The following is a 15,867-nucleotide window of genomic DNA, read 5'->3' as shown; positions in this document are numbered from 1 at the left end:
TTTTGTACAGTAAACAGCATATGAACCTATACAAATTAATTGTCATATTCATCATCATCATACACAAAAAGAAGTGGAACACATCGATGTAGAATCACTATACCCAGGTCCTCCGTATGTGGTACTGAGGTGTGCTAAGTGTACTGAGGTGTGCTAAGTGTACTGAGGTGTGCTAAGTGTTTTGTCGAGTGCTATTGAGCTGTCTTGGTGGTTGTTCTGTCACTAAGCGTTTTCTTGGCTTATTTGTTTTTTGTCTTCGACGGGTTCAGTGTCTTGGCTCCTTGCGGAGTTGGGGCACTGACAAGATCCTATCTATTAGTGCGGGAAGCAAGGTTGCGTATTTGACCAAAGTTACCAGACCGCTGGTGTGGGGTAACTCAGCTTCACGTAACCAGGCAGGGGCCAATTGCTGCCCTCTGTCTGCGAATTTTGTTTTGTTTTTGCCTAGCGGTCAAAAAGGCTCGAGCCTTTTAGCCCTAAATTTAAAGTTGCGAGTCTTTTTTAAAGGCGGACTCACAATTGTAGCGGTCGAAAAGGCTCGAGCCTTTTAGCCCTATTAAAAGCTTGCGAGTCTTTTTTAAAGGCGGACTCACGAAACAGTAGTTCTAAAATTGCTCACTAAAAAAGAGCTTAAGGCTTTTTTAGGCCTAGGCTTTTTTTAAAGCCTTTTTACAAGACTGGCGTCGTAATTAGAGTTTTATCATTTTAGCGGTCAAAAAGGCTCCTTATAGCCTTTTTTTAAGACTCACCGTTTTATAGCGATGGCTACAATATTAATTATAATAATAAATCGTCGTCTCAGCCGATGGACGTCCACTGCTGGACATTGGCTAATAATAATAAATATGTCACTACATTCATATAACGCCATGGGTAGTAAAAACAATTAATAAATATAAATTTCTAAATACATACATATTATAGATAAAACACCCAGACACAGAATAAATTATCATGTTCATCGCACAAACAATTGTTCTGGGTGGGAATCGAACCCACGACCTCCGGATTATCTGTCAGTGTCACTAACCACTACGCCACGAGGCCAGTCAAATTTAGACTTATTTTAAAAATAAGACTGTATTTTATTAATTTTGTACTTACGTGAATATTATTTTTTTACAATTTTCAAAATAACATCGATTCCTATTTCGCCATTATTATCTTGGAAATGACAAAGAAAAATACTTATTTCCGTGGTGTTTAATATTTTAATGTGAGGGTAGGTAGGTATATTTGTTCTTATGCGTTGCTGGATGCCCGGTTTAATTTACGTCATTCATTCGTTTTAATATCGTTCTATTCGAATTGTTGTTCGTATCATGACCAGGAAATGTGTTAAGTTAAATATCTGTTAGTATATTGTGTTGCGGTTAATATCGTAAATAAATACTGGTTCATCAATTGAACTGAAACATTGGGTTGGAATTATATTTTAGCGCGTTGGTTACTATTACTCGTTATCTTTGCGCCAAAATGGAAAATGATGGATTTGATGGTGATTTGGATGTGTCTACTGATGTCACATTTACGAGTTCTAGAGAAAATGTGAGTATTGAGTCTTCTCCGAATCCTAAAAAAAAATATAAAAAGCTGAGGAATACATATTACACGAAGAATGACAGTGGGCTTAAATGTAAAATATGTAAAAAACCATTTTCGATAAAATCGTCACATTCTACGCTAAAAAATCATTTGCTAAGTCATGAAGGCATTGAAGGCCCCTCAACCTCAACCAGCAATACTTCTGCATTGACATTGAGCAAACATAAAAAGGCACTGTATGACCGACTAGTGCTTAATTTTATCGTTCACGGCAACCATCCGTTTAAACTTGTAGAAGAAGAACATTTTAAAAAATTAATGGCTGAGATAAATCCTAAATACTCGCCATTAAGTTCAACGTCACTTAAATCAAACATTCACAAACTATTTAAACAGAAACAACCTGAAGTTATAGAGAAAATCAAAATGATTACAAATAAAATTTCTTTGACTTTTGACTTTTGGACCTCCGTCACGAACAAACCATACGTAGTTGTTACTGCGCACTTAATAGATAATGGTGCATTACAGTCATTTATCCTGGACTTCGATTTAATACCGTATCCACATAAAGCTGAACAGATATTACATAAAATTGTAGAAATCTTCAATTTATATGCTTTACATAAAAGAATTATGTCCATTACTACAGATAACGAGAAAGTAAATGTGAAATGTTTACAATTACTGACTTTATGTAATGATGATTATGATGATGTGATTCACACTAGATGTTTGGCACACATTTTAAATTTGGTAGTAAAGAAAGGTCTAAAAGAAGTTGAAGAGCCTATTTCAGCTGTGAGTAAACTTGTTAACTTAATAAATTTTTCCACTAAAAAAAAGCAGACCTATTTTGAAAAGTGTGCAGAATTAGATATTCCGCAATTAGCTTTACTAAAAGAAATTAACATAAGGTGGAATTCGACCTACCTTATGCTTGAGCGTGCATATAAAATGAAAGCAGTTCTCAATGATCTTTGTCAGAATGATAGGGAATTTCGAAATTCCAATATTGAAGAAATCATGTGGGCTGATGTTAAATTATTGATTGACTTGCTAAAGCCGTTTTACGATGCCACACTTTTACTATCTAAGTCAAAATACCCAAGTATTTACTATGTAGTACCTATAGTAGACGTCCTAATGAATCGACTTTCTAATGCCGAGGAGATGGATAATGATCTTAAGAAAAAAATTTCTGGAGCCATGCTCAACAAATTGCAAGAATATTTTCCCTTGCTACGCACTGAGTATGCTATGTTTTCTATTATACTCGATCCAAGATTAAAAAATGATTATTACTCCGAAAATTACAATGGTACTGAAGATCCCCTCACTTCTATGACATTACTTTTTAATACCAGATACAATCTTGGAAATCAAGCAGCTGAACAGCAATCCGATCTATCGGAATCTTCCGGTGCATCTGGAGTCAATAACAATATTTTTTCTTCAATTTATAAAAAAAGAAGACTTGATAATAATGAGCTGGAAAAATATTTATCCCTACCGATTGAACCCGAAGACACTGATGTAATAGACTGGTGGAAAAACCAACAATTAAACTTACCACGCTTACAAAAGATGGCTTTTGATATTTTATGTATACCAGCTACAAGCGTTCCCAGTGAACAGTCATTTTCCAAAGCTGGAAATTTAATCAATAAGAAAAGGAATCGTTTGAGTAATAAAAGCATACAATCCTCAATGTGCCTTTCATCCTGGATTCCTGGCTAAACGTTTTTGGTGATTAATGTTCGCGTACCTAACGATGTTTTACCTATGCTTTTTTTATTTCATTAATTGATTTAAAATATGTTAAACTGTTATAATACATAATAAAACTTTCATTTATAATTCATTACGTTTCTATTAACCTAATCCTCAAAAGAGTCGAGTATTTTTAAAGATGGAACTCTAATTAAATAAATATTTTTTTTAAAGAATGTTTTTCTTTTTAATCACTTTTCTTTTGGATATGTTATGCGCAGTGGTTAAAGATCCAATATATTATATTGTAACTTGAAGTTTAAAAAAAATATCCAAAATATCAAAAAAGTTGTGGGTAGGTCAACATTTCACCTACCCACAACTTTTTGGATATTTTTACTATTTTGTAATCTGTTAATCATTAGCAATTGTGATTTCTTGGCTCGTTAAGATAATACATTTCATTTTTATTATATAATAAAAATGTCTAGTGATGACGGGTCTCCTCCGTGTTCTCCGAGTATTTTACCTGGTTTATCTCGCGAGAAGAAGAGGAAGTTATCTTTAAATGAAGAAAAGTTAAAACCAGAATCATCATCAAAAAAACAATTGGACAAAGGAGTACAGGTACGACAAGAAGATATTATGGATTGTGCCATATATAAAAGAAATCGATGGGACTCATCCGATGTGCGAGCACAATTGAATGTGGTAGTGGTAGACGATATCCACCTGTGCTCAGAGCAGCAACCAAATGATCAAAGAAACAAAGAGTTTGCAAAATTATTAGCTTTTGAGCTCGACCGTGTTCCTCCAGAAAAACGCACGATGACGTATTCAAAGATTCTGGATTTCATTAGAAAAATACGCCAAGAAGACAGTTTGGCTAATATCAGTTTGCCAAGTTTTGATGATTCCGACAATGAAAATGAGTAGATATCCAAGTTGTGTCATTGGTTATATTTATTACGTTTAATTTCATTTTTATATTTTTTAAATATGATACTGTATTTTTATTAACACATCCTTTATTTATTTACAATTTCATTTCATTGCCATACCTAATGAAAATCGGCTGTTTTTCTTTTTGGAACAATGACTATTTTAAGTTGGCCTCTTATGACTTAGTAAATCTTTATAACCAAGTGTCAACGTATACTGGTTTTATATTTTATTATTAAATGTACCAAAAATTATGTAATTGTTTATGTTTTTGCTATATTTAAACCAATCATCGATACCACCTTTAGACCTAATTAGTACCTAATAGTGTCAAATAATATTATATCTAAAAAGACTTTAAAAAAGCCTATGCCTAAAAAGCCTCAAGCCTTTTTTAGTGAACAATTTTAGAAAAAAAGCCCGCCTTTAAAAAAGACTCGCAAGCTTTAAATTTATAAGGCTCGAGCCTTCAAAAGCCATAAATACAATTAGCCTCGAGGGCTTAAGAGCTATTTAGCCTTTTAGCCTTCTAGCCCTCGCTATAAAGCGGCGAGTCTTAAAAAAGGGCTAAAAGGCTCGACCTTTTTCGATCGCTATTTTTGCCCCATCTGGGGCCAATTATTTTGGCGTGGTCACGTCTGGCCCAATATGGGTAGGACTGTGGCCAAATCTGCACGGGGAAGATCTCTGACCCCAAGGGGGAAGAAATCGACTGGGGGGGATAACGAGGATGTAGGCGAGAAGACTGTGATCAGCCGGTCGGAGTCTCTCTACTTCTCGGACGGCGAATCGGACGATGACTCGGATGGGTCGATCTGGCTCCCGGACGTAATGGCCGGGAAGGAGCGGGGCCAAGCCTCAAAGAGGAAGGCATCGGAGGACGTGGAGGAGGCCGAAAGGGCTTCCAACAAGGTTTCTTCAGCCACGAGAGGCCGGGCTGCTCGTCGGGGCTCCTACGCTGGCACGGCCGAGACTAAGGAGAGGCTTCGGGACCTGTCTGCGGACTATGCCCAATTTGAGCGCGAGCTCGAGAAGGCTGGTACCAGCAGGTATCTGAAGGCTAGTGAGAGGAGCGGGAAGAGGTGCCTGGTCGATGAGCACCTTGAGGTGGTGAGGGCGGCTGCCCAGAAGGTTTTGGCGGAGGCCGGAAAGTCCGGCAACCTGAAGGGGACGGCATGGCGGGCCATGAACGAGGCCTGCCATGACATAATTGTGGCGGCCGGAAAAATTGAGGCTCAGTGCGAGGAGTCGGAGGCTGTCCGCATTCTCAGGGCGGACAACAAGAGAATGCGGGAGCAGCTTTCGCTCCTCGAACAGGAGACGAAGGCCCTGCGCACGGCCTTTGCCGAGCGCACGTCGTCGGCGCTTAATGAGGCCCAACCAGCGGTGGGTGCCCCCTCGCTGGAGGACATCAGGGGACTCCTCTCCGAATGGAAGGAGTCCTTTGAAAGGAACATGTTCCTCAAGTTGGGGGGCATGGTTAACGACCGCCTCAAGGAGGCGGAGAAAAGGGGCCTTTTGGCCCCTGAACCGATTGTCCGGCCGCCTCTGGCAGCCGATAAGAAAAAGGAGGCCAAACCGTCGGCCCCAAAAGCCGGGGGAAGCTATGCCGGTGTAGTTACGGGGGCTACCCTAATGCCCCCAGCACGACCTGGGCCTGCACCCAAAGCTACACCAGCTAAAAAGCAGCCCCAACAAGTGACGGTGCAGGCCCAGACACCTACTGGGCAACCCGCTGAAGTACCTCCGCCTCAGGGAGGTGATCAAGGGTGGGCTGAGGTGGTCAAGAGGGGGAAAAAGAAGAGGAGCAAACCCTCCCCCTCTGCCCAGCCGAAGCCTACCCAAATTGAGGCCCCCAAGGCGAGCGCACAGCTGCCTAAAAAGATCAGGTTCACCCCACCCAAGACTTCGGCGGTGGTGGTGACCCTCAAGCCGGAATCCAAATTGGATTACCGAGCGGTGATAACGAGGGCCACCGCCATCGACCTTTCGTCGATAGGGGTGGAACATGTGTCGGCTGTGCGTGGCACGGCAACGGGGGCCCGTATCATTGAAATACCCGGGGCTAACAGCGGGGCCGCAGCGGACAGCCTCGCAGAGAAGCTCCGGGAGATCATTGGCGGAGAGGCGGAGGTGACGAGGCCGTTTAAGGCGGCACAAATCAGGGTCCCTGGCCTTGATGAGGGAGTAACGCCGGAGGCCCTAAAAGAGGCCACAGCGAGGGCGGGAAAATGTCTACCGGGACAGGTCAGGGTGGGAAACATCCGTATGGCGCCGGACATGACGGCGTCGGTGATTATCACCTGCCCTGTGGCGGCTGCCAACGCCCTCATAGATGAGGGGCGTCTCCTCGTTGGATGGACGGCCGCCAAGGACAGAGGGCTGGAGGCCTTGCCCATGCGGTGTTTCCGGTGCATGGGCATAGGCCACACTAGAGCCCTCTGCCCGTCCCCGGTGGACAGGACCGAGTTATGCCATCGCTGTGGCAAAGCGGGGCACATTTCGTCCGCGTGCGAGGCCAGTGAACCCTGGTGCGCGGTGTGCTTTGCGCACAAGCTGGTCGCCAAACACGTTATGGACGGCCCCTCGTGCAATCCCCCGCGCACACGGGGCAAACTGGCCCCCCCAAACAAGGGAACCCCTGAGGGCACCACGATGGAGCACTAATGCCAGGCGGGTCTCCGCAACAGGCAGAGGTGCTGCAGGCCAATATTAACCACTGCGCCCGTGCACAGGACCACCTAGTCCAGCACGTGGCGGAGTGGGCCATTGGTGCTGCCGTCGTGGTGGAACCGTATTGCGTCCCCCCCCTTCCTACTTGGATCGGAGACACGGACGGGCTGGTGGCAATTACCTCTCCCCGAACTGGGGATCGCCCACCCCTCTCGAGAATCGATAGTGGTCCGGGATACGCGGCGGCAAAATGGGGGGAGTTTGCCATAGTTGCGGCATACTTCTCCCCCAATAGGCCGCTGCGTGCCTTCGAGGACTTTCTCGAGAGGGTGGGTGAGGTAATCGGGAGAGCAGCGCCAGCACCGGTGCTACTGATGGGAGACCTCAACGCCAAGCACTCGGCTTGGGGCTCTCCTGTCGACGATCCGAGGGGAGAGGCCCTGTACGATTGGGCTGTGGGTTTGGGGCTTGAAGTCCTAAACCGGGGCAACGTCGACACATGCGTGCGGCGGAACGGGGCGTCGATTGTCGACATATCCTTCGCGAGCCCCGTCATTGCCGCACGTGTTGTGGACTGGCGTGTCCTGGAGGACGTGGAGACCCTCTCGGACCACAGGTACATCCGAATGGGGGTCTCCAACAAGCCCCAGCAGCCTGTACAGGGCTTGAGGGGGCGGGACCGGGACCGGGGGTTCCCGAGATGGTGTCTGGCCAGCCTCGACAGGGACCTGGCTGAGGAGGCGGCCATGACAGAAGCATGGATAGGACCCACACCAAGCCGTTCCCTTGGTGTGGACGAGAGGGCAACAGGCCTTCGTGCGTCGCTCACGCGGATCTGCGACGCTTCGATGAGGAGGTCCGGGCCGCCGGCTGCAAAAATGGCGGTTCACTGGTGGTCGGAAGAGATCGCTGCTCTCCGATCCGCCAGTAACCGAGCCCGACGCGAGTATACGCGTTGCAGACGGCGGCGTAATGTCGTTGACGGAGAGGAGGCGCGGCTGCACCTCGCTCTCCAGGAGGCCAAAAGGACCCTGTCGGCTGCGATAGCCAAGGCCAAGGACGACGCCTACAAGGAGTTCTTGGCCACGCTCGACAGGGACCCATGGGGGAGGCCATACAGGACCGTACGCAACAAACTGCGATACGCCCCCCCACGGCCTCCATAGAACCGGGCCTCCTCAAGCGGATCGTGGAAGGCCTGTTCCCCTCTGCTGAGGAGTTTGTCCCTCCGAGGATGTCGGCCCCTGAACGGGAGTCCACCACGGCGAGCGTGCCACCGGTGACGGACGAGGAGTTTGACTGGGGACTAAAGCGTCTGGAGGGCCGCAGAAAGGCCCCAGGCCCAGACGGAGTCCCTGGTCCCATACTCCCGGTGGCGGCGAAACACATTGGGAGCCGCCTCAGAGAGCTGTTCGACGACTGCTTGTCGACGGGGCGGTTCCCAAAGCCGTGGAAAGAAGGCCGGCTTGTCCTTATTAGGAAAGAAGGCCGGCCTGAGGACTCTCCTTCGGGGTGGAGGCCCCTCCTGATGCTGGACGAAACGGGCAAACTGCTGGAGCGTATTGTGGCGGCCCGAATTGCCCGGCATCTGGAAAATGATGGACCCAATGTGTCGGACTGCCAATATGGCTTTCGAAAGGGGCGGTCCACCATTGACGCCATCGGGGCCTTGAGGACGTTCTCGGAGGAAGCAATTGGGGGAGGGGGAGGGGCCGTGGGCGTATCGCTTGATATAGCGAACGCCTTCGGCTCCCTCCCTTATGAAGTGATAGAGGAGGCGCTCCGGTATCACGGAGTGCCCCTCTATCTAAGGAACCTCGTAGGGCACTACCTAACAGGTAGGGAGGTGCTCTACGAGGACAAGGAGGGACGGAAGGTGAGGGCGATGACCTGCGGCGTTCCCCAGGGTTCGGTTTTAGGCCCCCTGCTGTGGAACGTCGGCTTCGACTGGGCCATCCGCGCGGCCCTACCCCCCCGGACAATAGTCATCTGCTATGCGGATGACACAATGGTGGCTGTCCGGGGGGAGCAGTTGGAGAGCACCCTTAGGGCTGCGGCGGTCGCGGCAGACCTGATGCTCACACGCATCAGGATGCTGGGACTAAGGGTGGCCCTTAGCAAATGTGAGGTCATCGCCTTCGGGAGGAAGCGTAGTTGGAGACCGCCCTCAAATGAATGCGTTCCCATTGGCGGGGAGAGAGTCCAGGTGAAGCCGTACTTAAAGTACCTGGGCATCATCCTGGACTCACGCTGGGACTTCGGGGAGCACTTTCGTCAACTGGCTCCCCGAGTAATAGGCGCAGCGTCGGCAATGAGCCGTCTGCTGCCCAATGTCGGAGGGCCTGGCGCCTCGTGCCGTCAGCTGTATGCGGGAGTTACCCGCAGCATGGCGCTGTACGGGGCGCCGATTTGGTCAGATAGGCTCTCCGCAGCCAATAGGGCCCGACTGCGTAGGCCACAAAAAGTTGTGGCTAACCGCATCGCTCGGGCCTATGTGACGGTAGCTTGGGCAGCAGCTTGCGCTCTTGCCGGAACCCCGCCATGGGAACTGGAAGCCCAGGTACAGACTGAGGTGTACCGGGAGCGAGCCAGGTGCAGGTCACTTGAAATCAGGCTCGCTCCCAGGGAAATGAGGGCGGTCAGGCAACTGGCCGTGGATAGACTGCGCGAGCGATGGAAAGTTGAGCTTGAAAACTCCCTATATGGTGTAAGAACCATAGGGGCGCTCCTGCCATCGCTCGCAGACTGGGTTGGAAGAGGCCACGGCCAGCTGACTTACAGGTTGACGCAGGTAATGACCGGACACGGGTGCTTCGGTCATTACCTGCACAGGATTGGAAGGGAGGAGAGCACGGTCTGCCATGAGTGTGGGGAGCCGGATGATACGGCACAACACACTCTGGCAGACTGTGAAAGATGGGCGGAGGAGAGGGTGGAGCTCGTTGTGGAGTTGGGAGGGGATGACCTTGCGCTGCACAGCGTCGTAGAAAAGATGCTGTGCAGCGAAAGGTGTTGGGACGCGGTGGCTTCCTTCTGCGAGGCTGTCATGTCGCAGAAGGAGGCCGCCGAGAGGGAGCGTGAGGCGCAAGCCAACGCCCCTCTAAATAGGAGAGGCAGACGTGGCAGGCGGCGGGCACGCTTCGCCCGTCGTCTGCTACGGTGAGGATGCCTGGCGAGGCAGAACCGGGGGGCGTCGTGGTGAAATGTCCGCGATCCCATGGCGCCCCCATCAACGGTTGGTTGGAAAACGCCGCAGGAGGTTTTAGTGGGTAGTCTGGGCCGGCAGCGGCCTGGGAGCCCCACACTCCGGGGGAGATGTTCTTCCCCTGGGTCGCCCGTAAATGGGTTTCCTCCTGCGAGAACAACAAAAAAAAAAAAAAAGGTAATGACCGGACACGGGTGCTTCGGTCATTACCTGCATAGGATCGGAAGAGAGGAGAGCGCGGTCTGCCATGAGTGTGGGGAGCCGGATGACACGGCACAACACACTCTGGCAGACTGTGAAAGGTGGGCGGGGGAAAGGGTAGAACTCATTGTGGAGTTGGGAGGAGTGGACCTTGCGCTGCACAGTGTCGTAGAAAAGATGCTGTGCAGCGAAAGGTGTTGGGATGCGGTGACTTCCTTCTGCGAGGCTGTCATGTCGCAGAAGGAGGCCGCCGAGAGGGAGCGTGAGGCGCAAGCCAACGCCCCTCTAAATAGGAGAGGCAGACGTGGCAGGCGGCGGGCACGTTTCGCCCGTCGTCTGCTACGGTGAGGACGCCTGGCGAGGCAGAACCGGGGGGCGTCGTGGTGAAATGTCCGCGATCCCATGGCGCCCCCACTAACGGTCGGATGGAAAACGCCGCAGGAGGTTTTAGTGGGTAGTCCGGGCCGGCAGCGGCCTGGGAGCCCCACACTCCGGGGGAGATGTTCTTCCCCTGGGTCGCCCGTCAATGGGTTTCCTCCTGCGAGAACAAAAAAAAAAAAGGTCCTCCGTATGTGTGATATACGTTGAGTGATGTATATTGCATTCTATAACATTTTGTTATTCATGACAACTCTTTACATTAGTAAATAGATACTCAGTGTTGATGTAAATCATTCACGGTCGCAGATAAGGAAATATTGTCACCAGACAGTCTCAAGTCGACACCACAAAATGACGATAGTATAGAATAGACTTCAAATACGGGTAGATAGTGCCTATTGTTTTAGTCACACATAATAATCTGTTATATGTGTTATTGTTATTACACACCGTAATGTCCAAACCACAGAAATAGGGATAATACGGCACGAAATACACACAGAAACATTGTTTCCAATGACGTCATTTTGGAATTTAGTGACTGGGGAAAACCCAGGAAAGTGTTAGCTTTTCAAAAACCCAAGCTCCGTAAATTGTTTTTTATTGTTTCGACTGTCTTCAACTCTTCACTCTCTGTCAGTAATGATCATTACCAGATTCACCCGCCGCAAATGACGGAACACTTCTCAAGCATACCTTTGGCAGAATACGTGGTTGGAATGGACACACTAAGAAGAAGCGTGAGCGTTTTAGTAATATGGTTATCTTCTAGCTGGTGCTTGTTCTAGTCTTTCATTATTTGGCGGCAAATGAGTCACCTTTCGCCATCAATGGCTTGATTTGAGACTAGTGAGGATCTTGCAACGCCCAAGCTGCATCCCACACAGACTACGCACACCATATACAACTAGATAGAATACACTTGTGTCATTTCCAAATATGGTTAAGTTTACGTATTGTTTAACTGTGATGAAAATTAAAAATAAGACAAAAGATCCCTTAGGTAGGTTGACTTGGTATTCCATGGATGTCACAATAACAACTTTCTGCGGTACTTGGTGTTTTTGATGGCATTAAGTTTTGGCGTATTGTTTAACTGTGATGACAATTAAAAATAAATAAGCAAAAGATGAGATTTTTTGTGTATTTCATTATTAATGACCAAATTATTTTACCTATACAATGCAAGGCATCACTTTATTAATGTCAAACAATTATTATAAAACCATCGACTGCAAAATCTGCTAATCACGAATAGAAATGACACACCACAAACGTCACTTCTTCAAATCTTATACAGAGTTCAAGTTGATGGAAAATCTATATAGAAGGCATTTGAAGGTCCGCTTAATAAGCAAGAGGACAAAACTCAATCATTATGATTTGTCATGTGACAGAACAACTGATTCCGAGACTTCCTTTTTTGTAATTTTGTAAAAACTGATCGTGCTCTATGAGTAACTTTAACTCGTATAACAGGTAAAGAAATGAACATTTTCAGTAAATCTGGCTCTTGAGTGATAATCTATTCATAATTCTTCTAGATTCATCAATATAAGCGGTTTGAGCACATGAGATAAACTTACTTCATGTGGCTTGTTTAAGGTAGAGTTTATGATCTACAAACATGAGACGGTAGATAGTGGACAAGAATTTGAGACAAATTCTGAGAAACTATCTTCGTTATTTATTATTCATATGGTTTGTTTATGGATCTTATGTATGATACATAAGTATATGGAACAGACGTTCTAAACGACATATTTATACATTTATCGGCGTGGCAGATTCGATCGCACTAAATATCGATACTAAAAGAACCTGAAATGACGAAATACTGGCTGGATATAATCGAAACTGTTACGAGAGTGCCAGGTGCCATACATGGCTTCGGCTTAACGTCTCGCTGGCCACTAGCCTACCTCGTGAAAAAAACATTTCCGATAAGGTCGTTCGTCAGTCACTGAAGGTTGATTACTAAACTTGAAGTTTAAATAAATATCAGTCATAGCCCTGCTTTCTATGACGACCAATACATTATTCTGGTGTTGAGTTGACAATAGCACCCCAGAATAACATTGAAACGTAACTATTACACCATCTGGTTAACTTTTGACACCATCTAGTTCGTACCTAGTAAATATCCTATATGTTAACAATACACGAAGTTGTCATGAAGTTGTGTGAATTTACTACCATAGACCATCATATAATTTAGAATATCGCTTCAAATGGAATTAATTCTGGTCTGGAAGTGATAGAAAAACAAAATGTGTTAGCTGCTTCTCCTTCCGTGCAGATTGCATAAAAGTAAATGAAAGATAGGACCATAAACTGGAGATTACTCTCATAGGCGATGGGCTAGAAATCTATCACGATTTCAGAAATCTCCAACAATAAGGCCGCTATCCAAACGAGATATTTCGTAAGCATGTTCTTCGGGTGTCGTGACTCTTTGCTCTGATACCTTACTATCTGTTCCCGAGAGGTGTAAAAATATTTTGCTGCATTTCAAAAACTATATTAACCACCAATCGATCCTATTGATAAAACCAATCGCTAAACTACTTATTAACCGTACAAACCAATGTATATTTGATAACAAAACAGATGATAAAATGTAGGTATTAGTCATTATTAGTCCGGCCTTGAGAAATACATATGAATAATTCACACTCTTGACTCTATATAATCATGACATAACATCGAGGGGCCACTTATAAATTAAAATTGTGGCATTTCTACGATGTTGTAAAAAATACTACAGTTGTTTGATAGGAGATTATTGTCTGAAAAATAAGGGATGGACAAAAATACAAAAGATGAGTATGCTGGTGCATATAAAGAAAGACTCGATGACTTCAAAAATATGAAAACGAACTACACTGACACTATTTTAATTTCCACTATTGGGCAGATTGAAAATTAGTGCAAAGAAGAAAATTAGTACCTAATTGGATTTATGCAGGAAAGTACACAAGAAGAAATTAATAGAAAATAGTATAAACCTCCTGAAACTAGAATCATACGCATGTGATACCGTCCGTAGCTTTGAAATAAAAAGGTACATTATTTATTACTAAACAAATAGCTCTTATGGTGATTAAAATATAAATATGTTAGTAGAGGATACAGTGTACTTAGCTTAATTTGACATGAAATGAGAAGACATGTCTATTTCGACAACATCGACACTATCCAGTCACTGAAAGAAACATGCAAATTGGGCATGTAGCGCGACTAAAAGTTGCAATGTTTCTGCAATCATAGAAAATACCGTATCGAGTATTATAATTATTAAAATTATGCTCGCCAAACACTGGTGTATGTTGTAGAAGGTAAAAATAAATCTCATTACAATTTCTGCATTACTTTTCTTTCTATATTACAGATGTGATGCTTCTGATGAAATTTCATCAGAAAATAATTTAAAGAAAAAAAAAACAGAAAATATTGGTTTTCTTTTTAGTTTTCAGCTTTTTGTTCGAGCCCTACTCTAGTGGGCCAGGAGTCAAACCTACCAGCAGTAGAGAAAGCCTTGATAAATTATATACTGCACCAGCAGTTTAGATCTCACAGTAATTATGTTTGACAACGTGTTACTGTTACCGCCTCCGATAGGAACGGTTGTTACACTGTTAACTAGTGTATACGGGTAGTTACGAGAGAAAGTGCGTAAGTCTATTAGCGACTAACCACGCTTTAGTTAGACACAAATTCGGACACAGGTTCCAAAGCAAGCGTCGAAACGGAAGGAAGATAAAAGGAATGTAAAGTTTTGAAACGGTTTTATACGCGTCTAACTTTTGCTCGCGACTTGTTACATGTGTAAGAATACGAATTTGCCGGTCCAGTGGGAATTTCGGGAAATATCCTCTTAGTGCTCTCCTACCCTTCGACGAAAAAGATGTCTTCTAGGTTCTTTCCTAAAGGTGTACCTACACGTGAAATTTCACCATTCTATTATAGTTTATTCATTTCAGTTTTGGCTGTGTGTTGCAGACAATGCACAAACAAGATATAAAAGGAGGAACATAACATTTCCGTCTGGAAAAGTTTGATGAAATTTAAAAATGAATAAACAAAAGAAGATAAATTTTGTCGATTTCATTATTAATGATCAATCTGGCTATTTACATATCCTTATAATAAAACACAGTCTGTTCGCGACGAACTCAAAAACTACTACTAGAACGGAATTTCATGCGGTTTTCACCAATCGATAGTGTGATTTCTGAGGAAGGTTTAGATGTATAATTTATTATTCTAGTTATAAAAAATAAACAATAATAGTTAATGATACTGCAAGAATACCAGTTTATTATCAATAAAACAACAGTCCAGACGAAGAAGGACAAAGAATTGCCACGATTCCACATTACAACAACAATATAACGAAATGTATTGGACAGAATTAAACACTATTAAGTGTTTAGACTTTAGATAGTGGTATTATCTTTTCAGTTAGTCACGCGTTCTAATATGTAGAAGTTCACAATAGAACAAAGACTGCGATAGATTCGCACGAAACGCTATTGAAAATTGAATTTGTTGACTAAAATAACGAGAGAAAAGATGACATGTGCACATACTTTAGCTTAAAGCATGTTTTAACTTTTTTATAAAAAAAATATGAGGGCTAGGAAGTCAATAAACATATATATCAAAATGTTTATGAATTTATAATTTACGGCCCGTCCGGGCTTCGCTCGAATAAAACCACATTAAATTTTACACGTAAATCTTCCTCAAGAATCACACTATTTAAAAACCCGCATGAAAATCCACTGCGTAGTTTTAAAGATCTAAGTAAAGTATATATGTCTGTCCCGGGGACAGACAGTGGGGAGCGACTGGCCAGAATTTGTATACATACAGTTACACTTGTCTTCTCTCGTTATTTTGTGCAATCGATCGTTAGTATTCCCATCGTGCTACGAAGGGAAAGTCGAGGACTGCCACATGTTTTTATCGGTCTAAGAATGTTAACACGCCAATTGACGACAATACGTCACAATTCAACGTTATAAGTATCTATAATTTTAAATTACTTGGGTCCCCCCCGTAGGAATTTTTGGCGTATAAAATACCCTATGTGTTCCAGGTACCTATAAGGACATGGTATGGTTTATACATCGGAAGGGAGATTTAGGACCGAGAGATATAGGAGAAAGGAGGGAGATCCTGAAAATGATAACCAGAAAATT

The 15,867-nt window shown here is 44.8% G+C and overlaps 1 protein-coding gene across 3 annotated transcripts in view; it reads right to left on the bottom strand.

Moving 5' to 3' along the window:
- The window catches only part of LOC128675724 (OTU domain-containing protein 7B-like), a 45,458-nt gene that overhangs the window by 27,277 nt on the left and 2,314 nt on the right, over positions 1–15,867 (bottom strand). The window lies entirely within an intron of this gene.

The sequence above is a fragment of the Plodia interpunctella genome, chromosome 15, assembly GCF_027563975.2.
Source record: "Plodia interpunctella isolate USDA-ARS_2022_Savannah chromosome 15, ilPloInte3.2, whole genome shotgun sequence".
Taxonomy (NCBI): domain Eukaryota; kingdom Metazoa; phylum Arthropoda; class Insecta; order Lepidoptera; family Pyralidae; genus Plodia; species Plodia interpunctella.
The sequence above is the reverse complement of the archived record's forward strand: the minus strand, read 5'-3'. Positions and strand labels throughout refer to the sequence as shown.